General features: G+C 43.2%; 1 long non-coding RNA gene across 1 annotated transcript in view; it reads right to left on the bottom strand.

The window, feature by feature from the left end:
- Positions 1 to 22465, bottom strand: part of LOC109284247 (uncharacterized) — a 33939-nt gene extending 11474 nt beyond the window's left edge. Inside the window, exon 1 of the long non-coding RNA XR_002091624.2 lies at positions 22391 to 22465. This is a non-coding gene — a long non-coding RNA (uncharacterized LOC109284247). The remainder of the gene's footprint in view (positions 1 to 22390) is intronic.
- Between the last annotated feature and the right edge of the window lie 3050 nt (positions 22466 to 25515).

The following is a 25515-nucleotide window of genomic DNA, read 5'->3' as shown; positions in this document are numbered from 1 at the left end:
TGCAGCTAAATGAGAAATATCACATGGGGGGTTAAAATACATATGTGCTTTAGGGCTACACCTGATTTACTTCAACTTCCTTGAACAAACAAGCCCCAAGTATATATGATGTAAAGCAACATTTGATGGGCAAACCCTGGAGAGGAGAACTATAGCTGCTAATGGACTAAGGTAGAATAATTCCATTCCATATTTCTGATTTTGTATTCTATAATGATGAGTGTTTGTCATGATGAGAAGGAGATGAAGCAAGTACTTGCATTGTTGCACATAATAAACTTGAGTAACTACTGATTATTTTACCCTCATCCCAGTTTCCCCCCGAACTTTGTCTTCCATTCCAACTCATAGCTTCCTGAAAATCTTGTTGTTCTTTCAGCAAGATACTATACCTGAACCTGCTCAGCTGATGATGAGCATTAAAAATAATAAATATGAAAACATGTGACAATATTGATAGTTCTATGCACAGCTAAGATCTTCAACAGTACAGAGTAGTGTACCTAACGGGGAGTTATAAGAGGACTTAAAATGGAATTAAACTGTATGCATCTGTCTCCCCCCTCTTTCCAAATCCTTAATATATTGTCTCAAATTATAGCAAGGTGGTGTCACTGTTATTTCCATAACAGTGATCCTCAAAACAGAGCCTAAGTCAAGAAAGAATAGAAAAATGTCTCTCTCATTCCCTGTCCTTCTCCTTCCTCTTCTGAATGAGCTGTTAAAAGACCAAGGAAAGCTGTTGTAGAGATACCATAAAAAACAAAGAACTCTCAGCTCAGGGTGTGTCCGATGGGTTGGCATGGAGAGACAGCCCCCACATGGAAAAGCTCTGTCACCCCATCTGAGATATCACTTAACTGTGGCAGCACTCCAGAGGCAGAATGACTCCCACCTGTTTGCAATGTGTTTAGCTATTAATATTTATATAGTAGTTCAAGGGAGTAAAAAAAATTGTATGTCAAAATCAAATTGTATGTCATCTTTGGTGCTTTAAATTAAAATCTCTGCAGTGTAGAGAGAAGGAATTGATGTAGTTTCTTGTCTCCACAGGAAGAAAGTTTGCTACCCACAAAAGTTCAAGTCCTAGAAATGTCTCTACATCAAGCATGTTGTTTTGACAGTCATCTCAAAATGATCCGTATACTGAGACCCAAGCTATGTACCAAAACCACAAGGTAGTCCTAGTTTCATGCAATACGGCATAGGTCTGCGTGAATAACTGATTTTTCAGTTCAGCAGTTAAACTGAAAAACTGAAAACAAATGTGTTTGGACCTATCTAAATTCCTCCCCCCCCCCCCTTTCCTCCCTGAAAGGATGAACAAGAACAAAATGATAGTTTTAGGATGAATAAAACATTGTGCTTATTTAGGGGATCTTTAACAGCAGCAAAGAAGGGATAGATGTGGCACAAATCACGCTAGTGATAGTTCGGTATAAAATACTTAAGTATTCCTTGAGCCACAGAGAAAACAAAAATGGCGCTCAGATCATGGTGTTTATACAGCACTCACCTTGGTTCCAGGACATGTTTCAAAGAGTATTTAAGTGTTTTATGCAAAATGGAACAGTTTCAACAGGAGCGAATGAGAGACCTGCCCCAGACTAGACGGCTGGAAACCTACGTACAAGAACTTGCTCCAAATCCGACGATTTGGAAATCTGAAAACAGGCCTCCCACATTCTATGTTAGCACCCTAACCACAAAGCCATTCATTGTCCCTGACTCAATTAATATTTAATTCATTCAAAACAGTGTTTCAGTAGAAAACACTGAACATGACCAAGTACTAATCCATTTCTATTTAGGTTACAGATTCCTTGGAGCGGGCACCATCTTTTATGTTGTATATAGGTACTATATCCACTCTGATCTCATCCCTGTAATGCTGATAATTAATTTTAATACCATATTGATGTTGTATTTGATTCACTTTGTTTGTACAATGCCTAGCAGAATGAGAATTCAATGCAAGGTAAGGCTTCTAGGTGGTAAACAGCTGGTCTGGAATTTTCCGACAGACTCCGATTTTGTTGGAAAACACAGATTTGGCAAAACTTGACTGTTTGGAGGAAATTTCTCAGTTTCAACAAACTTCTGATGAAACACAGGCACTGCTCCATTGGAAAGCTGCCTGGGTAATCTGGCTTAAACCAGGACTCTCAGGGCTTCCAAGATCCTGGCACCATGTACTTCAACATCCAAACTCTGATTCTTCTGATTCAGCAGTAGTTTCCAGGAATTTAAGGCTGCCCCCTCCCCAGCCTTTTCTTTCTAAACCAGTTTTTGTCCAAACTGCTTGGTTGAGAATTCTCCCAGCAGTGATGGGAAAGACAGAGGACTCTTTGATGGCATAAAAAATATAGAGCTGGCCTCCTTCCCTGAATCTCTTTTGCCTAAGTGTAAGGCACATGTCATGATGTATCAGGGTGGGATGGATTGCAGTTCTGCACTGCCAGTTCATGACTGGTAAATGGATTGTTGCTGTAAATTATGGCAGCCCCTACAGATCTCTCAGGGATTATCTACATAAAGAAACCATATTCATCTAAGTGAAAGTTAAAAAACAAATTAATTAAACTGGTCCAAATCCTTTTATGTATGTTCAGATCTGACTAGATCACACATGTGAAATATACCCATTTTGTATGTGTAGATTAAGCCTCAATTATGTCATAGTTATTAAAGACAAAATCTAAAAACTAAACCCTAAGTAAAGTTTTCTAAATTAACCTCAACACTAAGGTGATGGACAAGAATTTATTTCTAGCACTGTGAAATTTCTGGCACTAGAAAATGAGGTTGGGAGTTGGATGTATACCAGCACTTTGGATGCTCATTGGATCACCCCTGTCCTTAAAGGAGTCCAGTGATTGACAGCCTGCCCTCTATCCTGCCAGGGCTATAAGAGAGCTCTAGCTCCGGGGACATCTGCATCCCATCCTGTGCACTCCTTTGGGGTAACCTGGAGGGATGCAAAAAGCGGGGGGCATTCTGGAGTGATGGGATGGTTCCCACCATGGGAGAATAACCTCCCCTGCCCATCCTGCCAATTATCTGGTTGATGGGGTGGGTGGGCAGGAGGCATCCTCCTAGGGTTGGAATGCTCCTGGGTTTTAGGAGGATTTGAGCCCTGGGCACATCTGCCTCCCACTCCTTCAGATATAAACTTTTGTTTACATCTCTGCCTGTATTTCAATATATGATTGTGATCCATATGATTTCTCCTGTTTTATAATAAATCTTTTTGTTGTTTTCTTATGCTTATTGTAAATGGCTAAGTATGATTTCAACAGTAGCATAACGAGGGTGGGGTGAGCAGGTGCCAGTTAAGAGGGCACCAGAACCACCTCTGGAAGCATTTGCCACAAAAATCAGGCAGAACAGTGCTGCACCAGGCAGTGTATCTGAGGGGTTGGGGGTGAGTGGAGCTAGCAGAACAGGGAACCTTAGTCAGAGCAGGCACAGCCCTGCACCCACCATGCATGTATGGGGGGTGGGGAGAGCAAACAGGGCACTAGAGTCAGCTATCACGGAGCCTGGCCATAGGGCTGCTACAACCAGAATGGAGCTGCTGCATGGCAGTACAGTGGCTGCACCAGCCTGAGAAGGTAAACCTTCCCAACCATTCACCCACATCCCCTTCCCCTCACCCCTATATTCAACTGTTGGCTTACCCTGTACCCCCACCGCACCCCAGGTGCTTAGTGAGCTGGATATACCTCTAGATTTTAGAGTATTTGATCATACAGACAGGTCTTTTCTAAAGAGGAGAGGATTTATAATTTCTTGCATAAAATGAACCAAGGGTGTGATTCTTTAAGGTAGTAAAATCTCCTCTACTGACAGCTGTCAAGGCCTAAGTGACACAGCTAAAGCTGAGGCACCCTGGTCCGAGGAAATGATCCCTGGCACATCTCCGCTTGTTCACAGTAGTGAAGAAGCAGGCAGTGGAGATGCCTTTAGGGCTCAAGGACACCCCTGAAGTGGTGCACAATCCTAATCTAATCTCTCAGTGAATATCTATTTTTGTTCCAAGAGGCCTAGTTAATGTCTTATTGTTTACATTCATAATTGTTACCGTATATTTTCATATTTTCAGAAACATACAGTAATGGATTTTATGAAGCCTACATTAAAATAAAATTACAAATCCTCTTGTGCTGAATTCATTTCTACAAAAGCACTTACCTCTATCGCACAGGCATATTTTATTATTGTTGTTTTGAAACCTGAGTGACTGCCTTCTTCCAAAAAACAAAGAGTAGGAAAGTCCTTCCTCTGTTTTCAGCTTCAATCCGCTTAAACCTTTTCAGACATTACAGTTATAAACAATGGCTTCATGTTACTTTCTCTCATTTCATTCAACATACATGAACAGGCATCTAAAATCTCAGCCCTAACGAGATCCTCCAATTGGCACAGACGGTTAAATAAATTTCATTTTGTGTAAGCAAGGAGAAATCTTTTCTTGGAGGTAAAGAGGATCTAAAATCATAAATACAAATCAACCTAACATTGCAACACATCCATGATTAATAAGATTGATATACAGAATAAGAGACAGAACAGCAATCCATCCAAATGGAAAATGCTTCCAGAACATAGCTAACAAGCTCATTTGGTTATTTTGTGAAATTCTCTCTCCTGCCCAACCAAATTGGTACTGGGCATAAGCCAATCCGATGGTGAGGCTGGAAGGAAGTTTAACTTTTTCTCCTATATGCTTTGGGCCCTGGCCAGGACTCAAAATATCAGGCAGTTACTCTTGTGGTATTTCTTGCCCAATGTGGATCACGGACTATCAGAGGTCTCACAAGAGAGGAGTTTGTTTTCTCACACTTCTCAGCTGAATTCTGAAGACACAAAAACTCTGAACAGTTTGGGAAATCTTCAAATAAATAGCACAATAATAATTTATTCCAACTACACTGAAGCAAATCAAAAAACATCCTATTTCTTCTTCCTTTCAATTTAATACAAAATGCATGTTGCTAAGGTTGTAGCCTTGTGTATGTGTAAATGGAGGGAACTAGAACTGTTTAGCTGTGCATTAGATAAGATAGAGAGAATTCTCCTGATCAAGCAGAAGGACGAGTTGAACTCTGCCCCATGGTAGATGCAAAATTCTAAAAGGCCACAGAGTGCAGCAAAGGCACTAACTGGAATTACAAAGCTGGTGACAAATGTGTTACAAGGCATTTTCAAAAATACCTTCTGACCTTGGTCTCAAACAATTCAACACAATAAAGGTACAACCATGATAGGGCACATCCAGACAAGTATGCACATGCGTTTCCCCAGGGACAAATAGCAGCGGCACATAGTTGTGCCGCTGCTACTTGTCTGCAGGGAATGCCCCTGCATGCATGCTCTGGCATGCAGCAAATTGCCCTGGATGGGGTAGGGAAGGCTGGTGCCTGCACCTGGACTAGCCCCTGAAGTCCTGGGGTCCTCCTAGGGATACAGCAGCAGTGATCCAGGTGTGTGCAGCCCAGGCTCTGGTTTTGGGTGGTGCATACTGCTGCCACATTCACTGTCCCACTTTTTTCTGGCACATTTTGTTTTTGACACACAGATCCCAGTGTCGAATTAGCAGTGTGGCGAATGCATGCATCTACAGCACATGCAGTTTGCAGTGGCATAGATGTGTTTGTGGCACCGCAAACTTCATGTGCACGCTCATGGGGATGTGCTCATAAAGTCAACACTGAGTGTAGCTCCTAAACACTTTAAGCTACAAATGAAAATAAAGTCAGAAAGAGTCCCGTTGGTACTGACCTATTGGTTCTCACATTGAAAGGTATCTTTCACTAAGGAAATACACAACATGCCAACCGTTAGCATAATTTTAAATAAAGCTGATGCTGATCTATCTTTTCCTGGTCAGTTCAGTGGTATACAGGTTTCATGCTGCATTTCTATAAAACTTGACGTCTTTTATGATGACAAAATCCAAATTTGTATCTGAATTTCCCTGAAGTTTTAGCTGAGATGCAGTTTGCATTTTTCTCTCTAAGAATGAACCCTCTCACCAGGGAGTACTGTTTTTTTTAGCATTATTGGTGAATAGAAAAACAATCTAATTTTCAAATAATCTTAATGTTCAAAATGCCTGAAACAGATAACCTCCTTTTACATTCTGTTTCCAGCCGGGCAGACCATGATTGCCTTTCTCCACTAATACATTCCACACAGTCCCAATACAAATCCTGACCCTAAGTGTTTTACCTTAGTGCTTGCCCACCATTATGCTATACTTTACTTTCCTGGCCTGTCTCCCAAACACATTTCAAAACAAAAATACATATCTTTGTTTCAATTAGACCATAACTCCAGGACAGGATAGCATGGCCAGAATTAGGACAGAACATCACCAAAAGGTTTAATTTAATCCATCCTCCTATATAGTATCTGATGAGCTGCTATCTTGAAGACTAACTGCTAGTGAAAGATTCATAAAGCAGCAGGGACATTTGCTTGCATTCCGTTGGAACATGAGCATTTCAAAGGAGACATACGTACCAGCTGTGACAGGCAGCACTGTGCGCATTTTGCTTGCCTCGTGTATCTGCTATGTGATGCAGAAGAGATATGGTTAAACAGCCAAATATATTACTGCTTTACACATTAAATTAATTCCACCTACATTCATTGAGTGTCAGAAACCTTGTATGGCTGGCAATTCCTAGAAGAGGACAGATCTTTTCCAAAAGCTAAGCTGAACTTAAAGTAGATACAATATAATAGTATATATTTTCTCTCTCTCCCTCTCTTCCCAGCCCTAAGATTAGCATAAAAATGTGCTATCCTAACTAAGCAGTCTGTTAACTGATAAGCTATCAAAAAATCATCTGTTATTTTTATAGCTCAAAGGCAGATGCCATTTCAAGAACCAGAGCTGATTGAGTAGGATTTTTAGAGCTTCATAGATTTATCATTGTAAACTTGAGGTATTTTAAAACAGAATGATTCAAGACTTGAAATATTACCCCAAGAGCAATCAAGCATTAGGATTTTGCTAGTCTTAAGTTTTATCCTGGATGAAATCATAAAGAATATCAGTAGTTTTCTTATACTTGCACTGAAAATCTTTTCTGCATCAAGTCCAGACCAATGCAATTAATCAAAAGCCTGGGAGTTAAAGCTTCCCAAGATTGTCCTATAGGGCCCCTTATGCCAGTAGCATGTTTATGGGCACGCAAAATGACAAAATGTGATCAAACTTACTGTCAAAAAATAATGGTTTGAGCAACATGGGTTAGACTGAGATGCCTCTTCAGTATGGGCATGTCCAGATGAGTGCGCATGTGCCTCTTGCCCCGTCTCAGACCCCTTTGAGGCAGGGAAACAGGCATGTGCGGGAATGAAAAAATGTTTCCCATGCTGCAAGTTTGCAGTGCGGGGAAAAAATTAGACCCCTGGATATTCAGGGGTCTAAAGAAATCAAAGTTTAAAAAAGCAGAGCAACCGGAGGCTGGGTCCTCCACGGAGACACCAGGCCGTGTGTTTCAGCACCAGGGCTCCAGTGCTGCTGAGTAAGGGGTCGGGGGGCTGAAGGAGGGGGGAGAGACCATGGGGGGGGCCCCCAATGGCCCCAGCCACTCTCCCAACCCCCCTCAACCCCTGCCCTAGTCAGTCCCTCCCCCCGCCAGCCCCCCCCGAGGCCCCCTCCCCCTGCCCTGGCTGGCCCCTCCCCCCAGACCCCTCGATCTCTGCCCACCCACCCCATAGTTTTAAAAAACCAAACCCGCACACCCGACACTTACCAACAGCTGGAGCTGCCATTTGGCTGACTGGGGCCCTGACCGCACAGTGCGGGGCAGGGTGACAGCCCCAGCGGCCCCAGCCCCCGTTGTCCTGTGCTGCCTGGGGGGCTCTGCCAGGAGGCTCTGGAGCCACCCCCACCCCTGCTTCTAAGGTAGGTAGAGGCTTTTTTTTCCATTTTTTTCTGTGTTTTTTTTTTTTTTAAGTGACGGTGCCTGGGGTTGTGAAGGCAGCCGTGGGGGCCTGGGGGTGCACCTTGGGGGGTGAGGCTGGGTGGGGCAGCCATTGGGGGGGCCTGGGGGTGCAAGTTGGGGGGTGGGGCTGGGTGGGGAAGCCATTGGGGGGGCTGCAGCAGATGGTGGGGGATGAAGCCAGGTGGGGCAGCAATCGGGGGGCTGGGGTGGGGCATGTGGGCCTTGCAGGGGGGTGATAGCCCCTGTGGGTGCCATTTGGTCCCTATTGGGGGCCATACCCCTTGTGTGGGGGCTGTAGCCCTGTTGGGGGGGCTGAACCCCCTGTTGGGGGGGATAAACCCCTTGTGTGGGAGCCAAACCCCTTGTGTGGGGGCCGAACCCCCTGTTGGGGGGGCCATAGCCCTTGTATGGGGGCCAAACCCCCTGTTGGGGGGCCGTAACCCCTGTGTGGGAACCATCACTCTTGTGGGAGGGCAGCAAAATATATATTCATGAATTTATGAAACATGTATTTAGAGTTCACTTTATTATTATGATAAGAGACTTGCTCTAACACAATAGATATATCAATAAAACATTGTCCAACTGATCTCTGTCTCTGTCTCACTCTCTTTCTTTATAGTAGTCTTTTGTTTTACTTGTGGAGGAACATGGATTTGGGGTATTTTACAGAGTGACTTTGAGATTTTTTTTATCAGGGATGTTTCAGTTTTCCAATAGGGAACACCAGAATTCCTGCTAGGAAGGCGAGTGGCAGGACTCTGCCTGCTCAGAGCTGGCACCTTGGACCCAGCTGGCTGTGGCTGACCTCCTGGCCAAATGGGGCCAGGGGACATGCTTTGACAGGTAAAAGCACATCTTCTGGGTGATAGCTGCCCAGATGGCTGGGCAGGAGGCACACGTGACAGTAGTGCTGCACAGAGGCCAAACCTGCAACCACAGTCCACTGGCAGCTGGCCCAGAGGGGCAGATGCCTCTACTGGCTGTGCAGTCCCCATCCAGGTCTGGCAGGTGCACAGCAGGTCATAGCCAGGCAGCAGCCCCCACTGCCAGACCCCTGCAGTGGGTAGAGGGTGCAGGGAACTCTCAGGGCTGCTTCAGCAGTCCAGCTGGCACAAGGGGTAGTGTCCTCAGGAACCAATTGGCTGTGCACCAGAAGCTCCTGAGAGCTAGTAGCTCTGAGCTACTTGCCAAGGCATCTTTTTATACTGCTGGGGCCAGGACAGGGCAGCTTTTTATACTGCTGGGGACAGCACAGGTGCTGGCCCCAGGCTCTAGTTCCCCCTGGCTGCAGATGTGAGAGAAGTCAGGCAGGGTTATTTTGCCCCAAGTGGCACAATTTGCTCCACACCAAAGTACATGTCCAAGCAAAAAGCCCTGGCTCAAATTTGCACCGCTTCTATTTGACCTGCTGCAAGCACACGTGCATGCATGTGTGGATGCACCCTATCTGTCCTGTGGTCCTGTTCCAAGAAGGGCAAACCTTACATTGTAAAAGCTATGAATGGCCTAGGTAAGGATACTATTATAGGGAAACACAGAAGATGTCAAGAAAAAAACAACAGTTCCAGACACTAATTAAAATAGGCTGAATTTTCTGTAGCTTTCAGGAAGTGAGAAACCCAGCAAATGAAGGGATAGGAAAACACAAAAGAATGCTACCCTGTGTTATGTGTGACATGGGAAAGTTCATATCACCATGAACAAGGATCAATGATGCAAGCAGCTTTGAAGAGTTTCTTTGTGTTTTTTCTTTTACAACAAGGTACCGTTGCCAATGTGATTTAAGAGTTCGCAATTAGTTATTGTGATTAATAAAGATGTTTGTGTGGTCTATGAACCATTTACATTAAAACATAGATATACTGGCCTTCCAAGGAAATCTTCTATATCCAGAAGGACAGTTCAAATATGTTGATAATTTTTGGATAGAATCATGACATTACCAAAGAGAATTAACATAAATGTTATCATCTGGATTTCTAAGATATGTGCCTGCAAAACTTTATGATATTTGCAGCATCATTAATATGCTATGATTACTAGGAGGTACCCCTCTTTCCCTCTTACTGGATTAAGCCCAGTTCAGAACTCCTTGCATAAGAAAGAATTCTGCTCCTGCTTGTTCAGTGAACTGCATGTTTTCAAAAATGTTAAGACCACAGATCTGCTCATTTTTCCTGTCAGGCCTGACTACTGGACTTCTACTAATTTTCTGCATGGCTGCATATGCAGATGTACATACAGACATGCAAACAATGACAAGCTTGTCGGTAGTGAAAGTTCCCAAACTATGGTCCATGAATCACTGGTAGCTCTCAGAGCACTTGCTGGTGTACAGTGGAGAACCAGTTATCACATGGTACTAATTCCTCCTTGCTTCCATTTCCAGCTGCAAGCATCCTAGCTATTCATTATGACAACAAACATGGATTCCTGTAAAAGCAGCTGGAAACAAGGAGGAGGAGCTGATCTAGCTGTCTCCATTAATAATTATTATCATATACAGTAGAATGAAAGGCAGCAACAGCTGCCTTCAGGCATTACAATCATTAGTGGAACCATTAATAATAATTAAATATGTTTCTAATATTATTCATCAGGCTGAGTACCCCAGTGATGTGATATGACCGTGAATCAGTAAGGATGTGGTCCCGATGGTCATTAATATGAGGGCAGGTGATCTATAAGTAGGGCTGGGTCTGAATTGCAGGGCCAGCTCACTAATATTGTAGCTCAATCATGGCCAGGGCTGTCACTTTCAAGCCCAGATTGTGGGCCCCTCCCCTCCCCTGCCCCCAATTGGCTGAGGGGGCAGGCTTACAGCCAGGTTTAACTGCAGCTGCTGCAGGCTCAGGAAAACATTTCCCAGCCATCAGCAAAAGCCAAGCAGCCCAGGGGAGGGGGGAAGTGGTTGCAAGAGAGACAGAGCTGAGGAGAGAGCTTGGGGATGGGGAAGGGCTGTTTGCTCCTCCAGGTGAAAAAACTGGGGCATGGGAGCCTGGGGGCACCTGGGGGCTGCCTTACCAGACGGCCCTGGCACCAGGTAGTGGAGGGGGTATTTGTTCCTCCATGAGTGTGTTCTGTCCCACACCCAACAAGTAACCATATAGTGGAATTTGGTTAGACATCAATTTTTTTGTGTGAAAACCATTGAATTTCCATGAAAAATGCAAAATCACAATTTAAACTAGGCCCTATCCATAAAACACTGTCTAGATGTAGTCCATACTATGAAAACATCAGAGAACCTCTGCTCTGGGCTATGGGTTGACTGTGAAGAGGCCTCAGTGGATTCTTCTTGCATGGGTAATGATCTACATCAGGGGTGTCCAACCTTTTTGAATGTGGGGCCGGATCATGAACTTTTTATCACCCAGTGGGCCGGAGAGCCATATTCAAAGACCTTACAGGCAGTGGTATCACATCAGGAAGTGATGTCACGTGGCCTTTGACACCAATGAAGTTGCAGGAAGTGACAATGAAATGGGTCTAACCAGTTCAAAACTCTCCCTCTAAATGACTCATTTCCTGGATCTTAGCAAGTAAGCTGGAGTTCTCAGATAATATGCAAGCATCACAGAGCCATTAATGTCACAGTCCATTAGTCCAGTTGCCCTGTGCTTTAGAGTCCCAGCGAAGATGTTAGCATTATTTCTGGCTGTGCAATGTCTGAGTATCCCCAGTGGAGGGAAGGCATCCCACTACAATTCATTCATTTTACCCAACAACATATATCAAATCCTTCCAGGGAAACATCTATTTCACTCCACCACCTTTCCTGCCAGGAACTCTTCTCCCCTTTGCTACACACCTCCAACGTCAAGGAGGGGCCGTGGGGTCTGGTGGGTCTCTGCCCCCTGAAGAAGCTTTGTCACTGCTAGAGACTATTGGGGAGGGCTGCCCCCTCACCCCCCATATTGCGGCTAGCCGTAGTTTTCCTTTAACTAAAGTTTCGGGGCCGCACCTGGCACCACGCAAATGCCTGGACATTCCGGCGCAGGGAGGCAAGGAGGAGCCGCTGGGGCTGGCGCAGAAGGGAAGCGTGGCCGCACACATGGAGCCCGGAGTCTGTGCAAGGGCCTGCAGAGACACTCAGGCCCCGTGCCTGTAAACGGAGCAGGATTTGGCCTGAGGGGTTAGGGCGCCTCTTGGAGCTGAACGTGATGGTAGTAAGAGAGGTAATGGCCCCTACTCATGCAGATGTCTCAAAATATTTCAGAAGTTCTACTTCCAGGCTTATGGATATTGGTGCCTGAAAGAAAGTCATGCTACATGTTTTGTTTCCTTGCACTGAAAATGCAACTTCCAAAATGTGTTTCCATTGGCTCCTCTGCCATGGCTGTTCAGGATCCCACCCTCTTATTAAATTAGATAAATTAATAAGAGTGACACAGTGTTTACAGGAAATACTGCTGTGACACATCATCCCAAGCCTAGCAAAGCCTCAATGACACAATGTATATGTAAAGGACTCCTGTAGACTCATGAGGAAACCAAAACGAACTTGGTAAGTCAGTAGTAGGTTCTCCACCCTCTTACTGTGAGTGATGTCTGCAGTCTACCAATATTTCAGCTCATTTGCTCCTCTCTTGATCAAATCACTGCAGTCATCAGAGGGCCAGTGGCAGAGGATTTGACTGGCCTTATCTGACAAGAAGGGTGCATTTGAATTCCATTTGAATCACTAATACACTGGCTAACCCACTAGTAGGAAAACATAGTAGAGACAGGGCAACTGAGTTTTACTGTGAGATGCACTAGGCAAGTTCATCTCCTGGCAGAGATGTGGAGCAAACCTCATTTAGCTACAATGAGGTAAATACTGCAAGTGCCTTGTCTGTACTTAAGGTTTTACAGCTATTATGACATTGATTATAATCTTTTTAAGCAGCAAGGATAAAACCTGAGTAACAGTAGATTGCTCACTAAAAAGTGATGGGCAGACATTTCTTTTAACCCCTTTGACACACAAAGAACTATTTTTGCTTTCTTTTTGCTTTACGCATGCATTAAAGTTTGCACCATTTGCAAAAATAAATCAGTGCTTTAGTATAAGCAACTGAAACTTGTATTTAAGGTAGCTTAATATGGATTTACATTCCCCTCGGCCTGACCAAAAAATCAGGCATAATAAAATATCTAATCAGGTTAAAAGCAGATGGATTAAATAGGATAGACTGTTAACAGCATAAGACCACCTCCTTTACTACATGAATTTGGCCCATCAGTTCTAGAAACTAGTCCACAGGGGCCTCAGCCTTTGTTCCCTGTCTCCCAAAGGCAAGGGCAGAGATGTTTTTCTTGCCAAAAATAGTTAGAAGTCATCAAATAGCTCTGTACTTACAAGGCCAACCTTTCTTGACCTTTCTGGCTAGACCAACTCCTGTTACATTAACCTCTGACTTCAAGCCCTCTTAATAGCAATATTCCTGGACACTGTAATTTCCCTCCCACTGTGCTGGCCCAGGGAAATATTTACTATCTAGGCTTCAGAATTTATTTTTCAACAGAGGTGGCAGGGACCACCCCATACTGCTCTCTCCTCATTTGATACAAGAAAAAGTAATTCCTGAGATATAATTTTACCGGAACAAATGTGCTTCAGAGTCTCCTTTAGCATTATAAGAAGACCTGATTTCCTATCAAATTCAAACAAGGACCTTGTCAGATTTGAGATGGATATAAACAAGAAATGGGAGCCCATAATTGGTGATGGAAATCAGATAAGCCCTTTTTAAATACAACCATTGATAGAGAAATGGGAACCCAAATTACCTTTGATTAAGTCGCTTAAGAAAATAAAGCTGTGGGGAGAAGGCTTGGTAAAACTGCCCTGGTGGATAAAATCACAGGAAAGGGGGTGGGAGAGATCTATTCCATTTGTCAGACTCACAAGCTTAGGAGAAGCAGAACTGAAGTCAATGAAAAATGTGACTGTATTGATTTTTATCTTGCATAAGCATATCTAATATCTCAGCTGCCTGTACATAAGAAGGGTCTCTGGGCTTCCAATTCATTCCTTCGTCTTTTGTTTCCTGGCCTCATTCCTTGGGGGTAGGGTAGCACAGTGGGAGGGAGCCAGGCTACTTATGCTGCACACCTGACAAGGGAGGGCACTGGGTTGCTTGTGTGCTAAGGGAGGGAAACAAGCTACCTATGCTCCACACACAGCAAAAGGGGGGGGGGGAGGGGCTGAGCATATGCATGGCAGGGTGGAGCTGGGATGACCATGCTGTGGGCATGGTGGAATGGGAAATACCCTGGATACCCACGTGGCCTTTGATGCCTACCTGCAGCCCATGTGGTATGTGACCCCCCAACAGACCAGATATTGGACAGCCCTGATTGAACATGTGAATGTACTTCACAATTTTTAACAATCCCAGTAGTAGTCTGAGGTAGGGAAACATGCTCCTCCCCCATTTATAGATGGAAAGCAAAGGCACAGAACAGCAAAATGACTTGCTAAAGGCTCTGCAGGAATTTTGTGGCAGATCTGGGAACTGAATGTTTGTTTCTTCAGTCCTTGGACTACGCCAAACTTTATTTTGGCTGAAACTGGATGGCATAAATGATATTACTTGTTGCAAGGTCAGGGTCTGCTTCACCACTTTACCTCCTTGTAAATCCAAATTTCAAACCTGCTATAGAGGAATGGAGAAGGCCACAGTCTGATATTCTTAAGACCAGTTACACAACCGGTTTTGTGGAATGCCTGGGACTAGTTGATAGAAATCTAAAAATTAGACAAGAAATATCTGATGCTTAAGATTTGCAAACCTTTTGGATTAATTTGAGCTCCCCACCATCCCCATCACCCCCATCAATACAGCTCCCCACCATCCCCATCAGGTGGTTTTTCAAGCAAAAGGGAAGCTTGAACCACTTTTTTATAGGTTGCATGTGAAAATGGGATGTCAAGTGCATGTGACAATGTGATAGAGAGAGGATTGCTTCACTCCTATTCTATCTTTTACATTGCATTCAGGTTGTAGATGGGATACATCAAGTGTAAGCCTTAATTAACACTCATCCTGGAAATATAGAGTAATTGTGATACAGCAAGTGTGCGCATATAAAATTAATTAATTCCTAATAGGGTTAAATTCTGATGAGGCTCAGAAGCCAAGCAATATGGGTGTAGCATTCCTGTATGCTTTCATAGAGAGGTAGGTTGATTACTACTATAAAATGTTCTCTTCAGAAATGGAGAGTAAATTCAGACTTACTCTCATGAAGGGATTCCCCCCTACCCCTCTTTTTAGGTTGAATAGGAAAAAACCTGAAGTTCTTCCCTAAACACACAGGATTAAGTCTTTATGGCAATATTTGCTTGAGACTTGAGAAAAATTACCCAGAAGAGACTGAATTCTTACAAAAGAGGTTAATGAGACAAAGTTTGCTTATTCCTGCAGTGAAGTAGAAGAGGAAAGTGGGAAAAGAGTGCAAAAGGAGTTTGTTTCTTCCCTACCCACCAACGGGGAGCAGGCTAAATCTGGAAGGCTGCTTTAAGAGCTTAGAGCAGTAGGTAGGGAGTAAAGGTGCTAGCAGCTAGGGAGAGGGCTGGTGCCCTATGGTGAGGGAGGAGGTGGGGTCTATTTTTACTTGTATAACAGTAGGGCTTAAAGGTTCCTACAGAGATGGAAACTCCATTGTGGTAGGCACTGTATACACATATAATGATATACAGACCCTGCCCTACAGTGCATAAAGTCTAAATAGTGTCATCAGCTGCTTTTACATAGCAGGGCAGTCTTCCATTATTACCAGCAAATATTAGCAAGACAGCATTAAAGGGGAGCTACAATACAGTTTTTCAGTACCCACAGTGCTTCTACCAGTGTCTTTGGAGGCATATTAACACCTAACTAGGGTGCTGATTAGCTAGGGCAGCTCTTCTACCACTCCAACCCACCCTGCCTTTGTAATAGAACTGCATATCTGAAATACATAACCATGCCAAAAGTCAAATAATGTTCACACTGCAGGTGACACATATCATATTCTATTTTAGGAATGTATTTCCAAACAACAGCAACAACTTTGTAGAATACCTAATGCCAGGTCCTTCACTGATTAATATTAACCTAGCCTCACTGAAGTCAACGTCAGCTTCCACCACCCAAGGACTGTACCCACACAACATTGTCACTTAGGCTCCTTGAACTATAAGTAAAATAAGTTAAACATTCTATCAAATTGCATGGGTTTGGATTAGGCCCTTTGAGCACTCATACGTAGGGCCCTACCAAATTCACGGCAGAAGTGGGCTGTACTGCAGCTCCTTTAATCTTGCAAGTTCCCTCATGCATCCTCCCCACCTCTGCCATTGATTGGTGGAGGGGCCCCACTTGCAACTTGCTCCTGATCCATAGGGAAACAAAAACCATGGTTTTAAACATGGCACCATTTTTGCCTCCTTGCCGGTCAGCAGCAAGCAGTTGAGCAACTGGGGCCCCTTTGCCCATCAGAGGAGGGAGGCAAAACCAGTGCCATATTTAAAACTGCAGTTTACGCCTCCCTTCTGATCAAGAATCAAGCCACAAGCAGGGCCCCTCCACCAATCAGCAGTGCGGTGGGGGTGCCTGGGAGAACCTGATGACAAGGGCCGCAGCCCAGCCCACTTCCGCTGTGAATTTGGTAGGGCTGTACACAATCCAAATATAATTTCCAAGATACTGAAAGTAAAACCTTTAGCTTAAATCCAGGAACTATGTTTGTGGGTCAGTATTGTGTCAGAAAAAACAAGCATTTTCACATAGTATTAAACAGTTCCCTTTCTTTTGGCTGCTAATATTGGATACCACTCAAGAATGTCCCTAATGACTACAATAATCATTCTTATCTTTATTCTAATCAGTGTCGTATGCAACCTTATCGTGCACACATCTTGGTAAGTACATACTGTTTAAACAAATGTAAGGTCACTAGGAACTACAGTATTTCAACCAAGCCAGCAAACACATATTTTTTTCTTAAGAGCTTTAAAACAAAACAAACTTCAGACCATAGAAAAGCATATAATTTAGAGATATTTTACTGAAGAACAACTGCATGCAAAACTGATCTCTATAGTGACTGATGGGTCCCTTTGTGCAGATAAAACTCAGATTTTAAATATTTTTTTAATTGTTATTGTCTTTGTGCTCAAGGACTGATTGTGGGAAAAATGCCATTCTCTGACCATAAAAATAAAAAGAAAATATAATAAAGCAGTAATTGGTCAATGATGATTGAACTAACGACTTTATAGTGCCAGTCACACACACATAATAATTGCTCTTTGGACTCTTTATGAAGGTACAGTACTGTTTCATAAGACTAATCCAGCATTATAAATTCCCCATTTTATGTCAGTTTCTACCATTATCATATAAACCTTATGATAAATTATGTATGTTATTAAAGGTTCCTAAATTAGGCTACATAATCTATGAAAAATGAAAGGCTATCTATACAAAAAGTGCAAGAGTGAATCATATGCAAGTTGTCTTTCAAATAATAAAGATGTAAACAACAATTCTAAAATTTATGTTCTGAATGTGTTTTAAAGATTTGTGATTTCCATCTTGCTTTTGCAACTGAACAGAGTCAGGCAGATCATGCTGGGTTCCCCACAAATTGCTGAGATTTATGGTACAGTAACTGATCTCACTGTGTAATCATGACCTTTAGGTGAAACGGAAACATGCATGTGCGCACACACACACACACACACACACACACACACACACACTATGTCTACAAATCAACCTCACATAAGACAAATTCATGAAGAGCTATAAAGTTCTTGGTGCAGGAAACCTTTTGAATATTATTACTTTGCAATTCAAACTGCTTCTCAATACAGTATGTTTATCACGCCCATTTCTTTCTACAAAACTTGACCAAAACTACATCTCAGACCTTTAATCCCTCATAGGATATGCCAGTATTTGAGGCACAAAAAAAGAGCTCAAAACTACTTCACACTCTTGCAGAGATCAAAATTATCTAAGAGGTGTTTTCCACAGTTCATTTAAATATAAACCTGCAAAAATACAAGCTTTCTTAGTTTTTTATACTTTACACATAAGGAAGAGCAGATACTAGTTTTATAATTTTTCATTGAATTAAATGAAAAAAGGAAAAAGTATTCCAGATAACTGCTATTGGTAAGAGTAGTAGTAGTAGTAGTGGGAGCGGGACTACATGGGGGGCTGCAAGCACCCAAAAATAGCTCAGTCCTGCACCCCAGCTGTGCAGGGCCTGCCCCTGCTCCAGCCCCACACTGTCCCTCACCTTCATTGAGAGGGGGCAGATCAAGGCCCCAGTGGTAAAGGAGGAAGTGGGGTTAGGGCTGGGGCCTTGATTTACTCTGCCTCCCCTCCGCATGGCCCTTTCCCCTCCCCCCACAGTCTTACATTCTGCGGGGGCATGCCCTGAAATAATTTTTTCTCCCTCTGCCTTGATCTGCCCCTCCTTCCCTCCCCACCGACTTACTTGCTGGGCATTGGCGGGGGAGGTAGATCTTGGGTTGCTTTGAAATGCCAAAGGTGATCTTCTACTTAAAAAGCTTAGAGACCACTGGTCTACATGCAGCATTACTAGCTAAAATTTGCATGAGACCTCCTCATCCTGATGTGATTGAGAAAGCAACTTCATATCTCCTCAAGCAGTGTAGGATCCACAGGGTGCAGTGGCATGGCTACACCCTGCTTTTGGGGTGCATTGCATCATGGGAGCCTATGGGGACTTTTAAAAAATCCTTCCTCCCTTCCACTTCCAGCTCAAAGGCATGCCCTCTCTCTGCCCACTTCCCTCCCCCACCTGACTTCCTCTACTGTCCCATGCATCAGAGTTGTTCCTTCCCACTGTGCCAAGGCTGGGCTCAGCTACAGCCAGGGACAACAGCAGCAGGGATGGACTGGAGGGATCCCTTTCCTGTGCATGCTCTGGGCAAGGTGAGGGGAACTACTCTCCTGCCATGCTGTTACTGCTGTACCTTCACCAGAAGGACCCATCCCCTGCCCAGCCTGGCTGGTTCTGGAGATTTGCTATCCCACAGCAATGGAGAAAGCAGTAGTGGCAAGCACAGGAGTTGAGGGGGAGGGGAAGTGGAAGGGATGGGATATGCCTCTGAGCAGAAAAGGAAAGGGAGGCAGGACTTTCACCTGCTTTTGGGATTTGAAAATAGTTTGCACTGGTGTGGGGAAGTGGATGCTGGGAGCAGGGGGTGCAATGAAGATTGCTGCAGTGAAAGTTGCTGCTCCCACACCCCTCCTTGGGGAAATCTGGGATCTGGCCCTGTCCCCAAGTCCTGACTCTGCAATTCTGGGAGGCCTTGGCATGTGCTGCACAAGGAGGAGAATTTCCTGTGCTGTCTCTCTTCCTCTTCCATGCAAGTTCCATTCACAGTCTGGGGGCAAGAAAATTCCCCTCTGGCATTTGTCACCTTGTAAAAAAAGACTTCATATAACTCCTGCATTTGTTATATTTGATGAGTAGCTATATTTGAAATCTAAGGTGACTTCTGAAATGGTTTCACAAAATTACATGTGTGAAAGGTGAAATGGGGCTGCTTAGTCATATTTGGACTAAAATGTGGCAATGTCTAAGAAATTCTGTAGTACCAGACTGACAAAGTTTGCACAGTATCTTGTCTTGGACAGGGTGTCAGAATTAGAGCTGTACAAAGGATGGGCATCCCAGTATGCAAAGGCTATTGAGATACCAACATGTGATTTGTCTCCACATTGGAGGACACGTCAATTTTCCACGAGAGGAAAACTGTGGAATCTCCATCCTTGGAGGTTTTTAAGACTGGGATGGACAAAGCTTTGGCTGGGATGATATAGTTGGGGATGGTCCTGCTTTGAGCAGGGGGGTGGACTAGATGACCTCCTGAAGTCCTTTCCAACCCTAATTTTCTATGATGCTATGTTTCTATGAAAATCTTGGCCAGGGGGTGGAGGCGGGGGGAGGAGAAGAGGGAAATGCTCAATCTACATTTCATATTTAAAACTCTGTATTATAATTAATTCAATGCAAAATACAAAGCTCACACCAAAATAAAAAATCTATAGCATTTCTTTCTGAAGATGCTGACAACTTTATGAGGTTGCTTCTGAAATAAATTCTGGCAAAATAAACCTGATTTTGTAGTGTTTTGAATTCTGTACAAGTGCAGGTTCTTATAAATTACAGTTTTGCTGAAGTTTCTCCAAGCAGATCTGCTAGGAACAGATACTTTGGATCAAGATGTAGAAGATACAAAAGAATCATTGAACAAGTTTCTCCCTCATCTCAGGCCACTGGTGATTGGCTTATGACTTCTTGCATAAATAAATACAAATGTCAATTAAGTCCCTAATTTTAAAACAGGGTGTGTCTTGTACATCCCCTAAAACGGCAGGTTCAATCTCAACTTTCCTTAAGTCAGTGGCAAAGCTCCCAAGGACTTCAAAGTAACCAAGAAGTTTGCTTAGTTTGCCCAAGAAGTTTGCTTAGTGGCAACATAGGGCAACTGGAGCTGTGAATTCTTTATCACCTTTCTTCATACTTCCTTGTTTTCTATCTGCCAGCCCTGAATTTAATACTTGAAAATAGATTCATAGATTGTAGAGTCGGAAGGGACCACAATGGATCATCATGTCCAACCCCCTCCCCCTGGCAGGAAAGAGGACTGAGGTCAGATGACCCCAGCCAGGTGACTATCTAGCCTCCTTTTGAAGACCTCCAAGCTAGGTGATAGCACCACCTCTCGTGGAAGCCCATTCCAGATCCTGGCCACCCTTACTGTGAAAAATTTCTTCCTAATATCTAACCTATCTAACCTAAATCCACTCTCAACTAGTTTACACCCGTTATTCCTAGTCACTCCCTGGGGCGCCTTAGTAAACAGCGCTTCCCCTATTCCCCACTTACATCCCCTAATAAATTTATAGGTGGCCACAAGATCTCCCCTCAGCCGTCTCTTGTGAAGGTTGAAGAGATTCAGCTCTCTCAACATCCCCCTGTAGGGTCTATCACAAAGGCCACTAATCATGTGAGTGGCCCTCCTCTGGATCCTCTCGAGATTTCCCGCGTCCCTCTTAAAGTAGATGCAGGATCACCCTCTTGAAATAGGATATAGGATCACTGAGAAACAACAAACAAGAACAGCTGGATCCTCCTGTCTGCTTTGGCTAATTTGTACTATTCTGGCATGTCAGGGCAGTCATAGCCTATGCAGATTCACCTTCCCCCATGCTGTTAAATGCTCAGATGGTTTAAGGCAAGCATAGTAGCTCATAGGGTGAAGTCACATGTTATACATAAACCGTACTAAATCTGTGGAACGTTAAGTGGTGTTAAAATTAGACCATGCTGCAAGCAATACACTTTAAGGGTTAATACTGTTTCTTACCTCCACAGCTATGACTTGCCATTGGAAGGCTAGCAAGCAGGGGCATGGCTAGGAACCAGGATACTTGGGCATTATCTCCTCTCTGGGTGGGGATGGGCAGGGCTGAGAGTGGCGCATCCTTGGATACTGGAGGACTGCAAGTTGCTCATTTTATCTCCATGGAACAGACAGAAGTTACCTTAACATTAGCTAGGTTGCACTACCTGGAGTACCACCCAGAGTTAACCCTAGCCTGACGTGGCATAACCTTGACACCTCAGAGGATAATTTGTATGAGTTAATGAACTTTACCGTGTAGCTGCAAAAGTTTTAAATACCTTTAGTATGGTCTAAGCATAATGTGTAAGTTCACTCATAGATAACTCCTAACCCAGCCCACCACTAGAAGGACTAGTGGAGGGAATGGAAACATGGCTGGAGGATCCTCGTTCCTCAACGATACCAAGACACTAGGGGACATACGGTCTTTTTTTGTTCCCCTTCCCTCCTGATCTTTATCAAGTCAAATTTGAATGCATTTCAGGTTCTAGGCTTCTGTTTGAAACACATTTTATATGCTATGGGCCATCTTCTATTTACAACAAAGTGAATATTTCCACCAAGTCAAATAAAAACCAGATCCATGTCCTTCAAATATTTGGGGGGCTCTGATTAGGAGAATATGTATATATAGACATATGCAAAGAGGCAATGAACTTCAGCCTTATCTCATAGAAACCTTTATAGAACACCATGAAAACACCTATTTTATTTTGTATATACATGTAGATCCATCAAGAAAAGGCCTATATTTAATACTGTATTCTAGTATTCACAGGAGTTCCAGATGAAGGAAGACACTGTTTTAATTTTCTGTCATCCTGGTGCTATAAGGTTCACCTTCTTAGGGACTACATTCCAAATGAGACTTTGCTGTGACCAATGAGGATACAGGCAAAATACTCAAAGAGAGTTTGCTCCCATATTTGTCCTAAATAAAGTGGAAACACAGCATTTGGACTGCATTTTGGACTAGACCTGATGGATGATTACTTACCCATATTTCCTCCAAGGAGGAGATGTGCCTGGAACTTTTGCCTGTCAGATGGAGGAAGAAGAAAATGTCCACTCTGAAATACAAAAAATATTGGCTTTATCCATCATTCTTGCAAACTGCGCTGTAGTAGCCAGATGCAAACTGCTGGAATTTGCTCTTTTTAATCAGAAATTGGTCTGTGGTAAACTACAGCTTATACAAACCCACTGAAAACAATAGAGCTTTACAAAAGAACCCAGATACCTACACGGTTCTTGTCCCAGGTACCCATGGTTCTTTAGGAGTTTAAATGGCACCAGATGAAACCATATAAATTATTCAAAGAAGATCCTTTTAAAGGATCCTATTAACTGATGAAAGTTGATATTGTCCTGAGCAGCTAAATGTAACTACTTACTATTATTGGCTGCAAAGACATACTGGAATGATAGCATTAAGAGATTTTAAATTGTCATGGTGCAAGTTTTCTTAGTCCATAAAAGCTGTGCAAATGTGCTAGTGAAAAGTAGAATTAGTCTACTGCACATAAGCGTCACTAAAAAGGTGTGCACTGGCACTATTGCACAATAGCGCCAGATATTGTACATTGAGTTAGTACCTGTTATTACAGGTACTAAACTTAATGTACAGTAACAGTGGTTCATTAATGCACGTGTAGACATGCCCAGTGTCCCTCAAACCTGACCTTGAGTAACAACTGCTGGGTTGAAGCTCTAGTACAGTCTTTCCTTTGTATGCATTCAGCTCTGTATCATTGCTAAAACTAACAACACATAAGATAAGAACAGCTGTCCAAGAGGAGTAAGTTCAAGAGCAAGAATAACTTCATACAGACTTCTGAATGGCCATCAGATAACACTAATATTTAGACTTAGATGGCCTAGGCTGATTTTAAACCAGTGACCCAATAGCAATGAATCCATTATAGCTTTTTAACTATTGCCTGCACCATTTATGTCAGACAGCAGCAAGAAACAACAGAATTTTAAAAAGCTGGCTATGGACATTCTAAATGATGAACACTTACTGTAGTGATCAAAATTTATATTTGCTCTGGGCAAGCAGCAGTCTCAAGCATCAAAGCTTCTGTTTCACTGCTGTGCCAAAAGCCATAAAGTTTAAGGCTTGACCAAGCATTGATTCAGCACTAAAGTAGAAGCCTGGACTCTTGAGACTACTACTGAATAGTTAGATTAAATAAACGGTTTAAAAATGCCTCTAACACTGCTAATAAAAAAATGAAATAAAGATTTACACAAATGAACCTTTGTTTCCTGAGCTGCAGTTTTCAATTTTATATTCCTTTTGAAACAGGAAAATACTAGTCAACTAATTATTAAAAAAGAGGCATATGAATATATTTGAAGCTGAGACTGACATTCATTGTATTAGATGCTTGCCACCAGGCTAGATGATCACCGGTCCTACCCAAGCCCATATATGAATTAGCTCCTGGTTCTCCCTCTCCTCCTCCCCCCACCCGACTCTGCCTCCCCCCCCCCCCCATCTTCAAAAAGAGAAGGAAGAGGAGGAGAAAAAGGAAGATAAAGGTAAAAGAGAAGATATATTAGGAAGGCAACATTATGGATTTTGAAATCTGGATGAAATAGAGACATACCAGTAATTTTCATGAAAAATTCATCCCACTTTTGACCGGCTCTGTTTGAAACTTAGATAGATGGTGGTACTGCACACTTGTCCTACATTCATAAAACTGTTCAGAGGTGTTGCAAGCTTTTTCAGTACCAGAGGTGGAGTGCTGGTAAGAGGATGAAGATTTATACTGACTACTGAAAACAAGGGGTGGGGGCTGAGGAGAAAGAGAAAGGAGTCTTACCTGCCAGGGCTCTCCTTACTTGAGTGGCAGCTGCTAATACAACTGCCTTAACAGCAGGGATTAGCTGCTGCCATTAAAGGACAAACAGGCACTGCCCCCCCCCCCGGTAATCTGTTTGCCTTCCCACCCCCAGGGGCAGACCTGACCCTCCCATGCCAAACCCCCCCCAGGGGGAAGAGGCATCATGCCATCCCCTTTTCACCCTACCAGGTACACTATTGGGCATGGTGCTGCCCCTGCCCAGCTCCCTATGACAAGGCTGCAGTAGACTGTGGAAAGACTCCTAGGGAAGGGGACCATACTGACACCCCCTCTAAATTAGCACCTGAGGCTGCTGCCCCTCTCACCCCGTCCTAATTATACTACTGTACTGCTCATAGTGCAGTCCTTCTGGCTGATTGAGTATATGTAGAACACATAAATAGTTCCATAGCCCAGATTATAACATCTAAACACAACTAATTTTACCCTGCAACATCCATTTGTTGACCTCTCTGAACCAGTTTTTACATTTTAAAGTCAGGAACGGTGTTGCAAACTCTCATGATTTGATCATGAATGTCGCAATATTTTGAATTTACCTCAACGCCCCAGCTCCTGGTGTCATGGGATAACAAAAATCCACCTCCAGTAAATAAAACTCATGTTGCAGTATTCATGCTGTATGAATAAAGTAACAAGACCTTCTAGTGTCATGGTTTTGTAGAAAAATTTGAACATATGCACCCTCAAAAGTCAGTCTCATGAGTTGAGGAGAGTTTATTTATAATTTTTAAAACTGTATTTTTATGCTGCCCTTCCCAACAAAGACTTAGTGTGGCTTGCAATAAGTAAACATAATAATTTAAAAATGGGAGATCAACAAGAGAATAAAACAACTTAAAAAGGAACTAGAACATCAAGATGAAATACACCTCCTAAACAATGTCTCATCCTGGTTTTGTTTGGTAAATGCCTGCCCAAATAGAAAGGTCTTACAGCACTTCTGAAAGTTTCCAGGCTTCGGCTCTGGTAAACCTAAAGAGGGAGTGAGATCCATAGCTGATGAGCAAGGATCCCGGTTTTCCTTGATTAAAAAACATCAAATTCTCTGATTAAAAATCGCAAAATCCATGATTAAAATGAAACACTACTCTATATATAGATATCAATTGAACACAATCTTCTATTGATATAGTTACAATTTTAAAGCAATCTGGAAGTCTACCAGTAGGGGTGTGTAAAGCGGGCCCTATTTGATTCAGATTTGGATTCAGCCCAAATCAGGGATAGTGATTTGATTCGCTGA

The sequence above is a fragment of the Alligator mississippiensis genome, chromosome 4, assembly GCF_030867095.1.
Source record: "Alligator mississippiensis isolate rAllMis1 chromosome 4, rAllMis1, whole genome shotgun sequence".
Classification (NCBI taxonomy): Eukaryota; Metazoa; Chordata; order Crocodylia; family Alligatoridae; genus Alligator; species Alligator mississippiensis.
This window is presented reverse-complemented; position numbering and strand designations above follow the sequence as displayed.